The sequence below is a fragment of the Mizuhopecten yessoensis genome, unplaced genomic scaffold (genome assembly GCF_002113885.1).
Source record: "Mizuhopecten yessoensis strain PY_sf001 unplaced genomic scaffold, ASM211388v2 scaffold11095, whole genome shotgun sequence".
Lineage (NCBI taxonomy): Eukaryota > Metazoa > Mollusca > Bivalvia > Pectinida > Pectinidae > Mizuhopecten > Mizuhopecten yessoensis.
In genome coordinates, this window is record NW_018408877.1 from 434,351 (window position 1) to 437,598 (window position 3,248).

The following is a 3,248-nucleotide window of genomic DNA, read 5'->3' on the forward strand; positions in this document are numbered from 1 at the left end:
TTTTCTTTCTTCCTGAATGAAGGGAGACAACTTGAATCAGATTGGTATGATCTTCTACATAAACATTTAAAAAAAAATTCTTCATTCTTTCTCTATCTGTTTTGGCATATGTATGGCATTTACAATTTGGATGTTTTGGACACCAGTATCACTGCTAGTGATAAGTTAACTGTTAACTGGTAGTGCAATAAATCATTTTTTTCTTGTTCTTAGTAATTAATTTGAGGTTTTTCTATAATATTTCATACATTTTAGTTCAGTTTGCCTCTCTTAACATTATCAGACAAAATTTTCATTCTTTGAATATTAAGAAAAATATTTAAAACAAAAGAGGCTCCAGAGGGAGTCGAACTCTCGACCTCCAGTTTACTAGACTGGCGCTCTAACCAACTGAGCTATTATATGGAGTCCATTTTTATAACTGCCTACATATGTTACATCAATGTGCACCCTTTTGTACGGTATTATATAATCAGGACATTATATAAAGCGTTGTCTATTCCATTGGGTCATGGGTCAAGAAAAAGCATTTAGGCGCCAGTAACAGCTTCCTCCGTTATCAGTATTGCCATGGTTTGACATATAAAACAACCCTTTCATTAGAATAAAAAAGACATCTTGCCATAAAATTGACACAATGTGTAATTTTATAACCGTCAGCCATAAACATCATGTACACTTTTTTCAGTAACTGGGAGAACAAACATGAATATTAGTGGGAAGGTTTGACGATAATGGATCTATCATCTCGAGTTTGACGATTGTAATGGGTTTTTTTAATCACAATGCAGTATCAATAAGAGTTTTCGCTTAATCTTATAACCCAGAATGCTTATACAGTTTAACTCGTCCATATTCGAATTACCCTCTTTTCAAAAATAACATCATTCTCCTGTTTGTGTGTTTTGTCGGAGGCGAAAACAGGCATTCCAAAATGGTACACTTATGGTTGTGTTGTGACACCAGTCATGATATCCCCCTCTTATCCAACAAAAGAACTAATATGTCGTCATATGTACTGTCATTTAACAGCATGTGTAATAGAAAGAATATGCGTTTGTTAGGAAATACTGACAAAAGACGCATACAATAAGTATACGTTAAAATTAATTTTGAAGACTTTATGATAAAATAAGATACACGTTGTCCTTATTGTTTCCTTTCGTAATGATACCTGGCTCGAAATCAGTTTTAGGTTATATGCTGCCATACAGAGAATGGGTTAGGGGAAACAACTCTTGACGTTTGAGTTATTTAACAAAGTATTCGGGAGTTTTATCAATATCAAATCTTCATATTCAGATGATGTCGCTTGATAAAAAAACCTGATTGTCAATCAATGTTTTTTCCTTGTTTAGACAAAACACACACTTCTTTATCCTATCTCGATCACGTTTTGTCTTACTGACTAATTATCATTACCTTTTTTTAATTCTTTAAAGAAAGATACCGCATCAGAACTCAGACAGCAAGATATTTTACACGCAAATAAATAGAGAATTAATGATGCAATTGTCTTCTTGTTCAGAACAGATTTTACTAAAAGTTGTATCCGATTTTGTCGTCTTTTTCATTTCGTTTGTTTGTTTGTTTGTTTATATTAATCTTCTTATTTTTATCATCGATTTGTTTATTCCGTAAAGACTAGGACAGAGACACTGTGGTGCAGGACAAAGTGGACGTGTTATACCGTTCAATAGGTATCTAACGAGGTGATATGGCGTCCCTATAGCATTTTACTACTTATTTTACAATGGTGTCTATATAAGTCGTTCCTTTGTCAAGATTATTTATCTATATATTGTTGCAGGTTTAATAAAAAATATATTACAAATTAAGGTTTTGCTGGCACTTATTAGATATTGTGGTATTGTTTTTATTGCGATTGTGAGACATTTCATTGTGATTTAGTTCCTTCACATCCCCGATACTCCAGGAGGTACGCTCACTTTCGCTCTCTGCTCCCCTGGAACATATCATAACAAAATTGAAGGTAAGTAACTAGCTATTTGATTGGTCTTAGGTAAATAAACTGACCAGTTGCTAAGGCTGAAACCTGTCCTTTGAAGATTAAATAAGATGCCACATTATTTCAAAGCAGTGATTCTTTTAATGTACATCAAATGATTAAACTAGTCTTTTCGTCTCATTCACAAGGTGATGTACACTGAGCCTTCAATTTTGCTATGACATATTCCAGGGTTGCAGAGAGCGGAAATGAGCGTTACCTAGGAGTATCAAGGGTGATTCCTTCAACAACAAGCAAGCAGGCATCCCTACCAACATACACATTTCTGATGAATAATGTGAAAATAACTTATCCTTTTTCAAAAATAGATTTGATGCGTTTTGCTTTATCCTATTTTACTCTCTCATCATAAACTCTTGATTCCAACTGTTTTGTTCAGATTATTTGCCGTCAATGACAGAGGTTTTTAGAGAGTGCATTCGTCTGTCCTCGCCTTGATGTTTTTCCATTGAGGTTTTCCGCGTCGTCTTTTTTGGACCACAGGCAAATAGAACGAAAAGAAATGTCATAAAATAGAAAAAAAATACTATTGCAATTTGGGCAACAGATAAATATTATACGATGGAATAGTCCTATTATCCAAAATACACAGGAGTTTTTGTAAATGTCAAAATATATTTCTTCGCAGTCTACGAGTTTTCGCTAGACTCATTATCAGTTTCTGTGTTAATCGCTTATATTATTCCTATCTATATATTTACTTGAAATCTACAGGCTCTTGACCATATAATTAACACTTAACATAATTTCATAGACAAGAAGAAAATATTTCCCTGTCGATGCCCCCGTGTGCTTCCTTTACCACTGAAGGAAGGGAGACAACTTGAATACGATAGGTAAGATCTTCTACAAAAACCTTGCATGCTGGCATATTTATTTTTTATTCTTTCTCTTCCTATTTTGGAATATATATGGCATTTACAATTGTTTACAGTAATTAAATTAGATACTTCTATAACATTTCATAGGTTTTAATTCAGTTTGTCTCTCTTAACATGATCAGCCACAATTTTCATTCTATCACTACTAAGGAAAAAACGTAAAACAAAAGAGGCTCAAGAGGGAGTCGAACTCTCCAACTGAGCTATGGAGCCGATATTGATAGCATATCTTCATATGACAGGTAAAATATTTTCTCTATGTATATTGTAACGTATGTAACATTGAATGAACATTTAAATATACGTGTATTAGTTTCCCGGGGGTTTATTTTACAGTG

The 3,248-nt window shown here is 33.6% G+C and overlaps 1 non-coding gene across 1 annotated transcript; it reads right to left on the reverse strand.

Moving 5' to 3' along the window:
• Nucleotides 1-331: 331 nt before the first annotated feature.
• Trnat-agu lies at nucleotides 332-410 on the reverse strand. Its single transcript has one exon. It is a non-coding gene; the product is annotated as a tRNA-Thr (tRNA).
• Nucleotides 411-3,248: the final 2,838 nt, after the last annotated feature.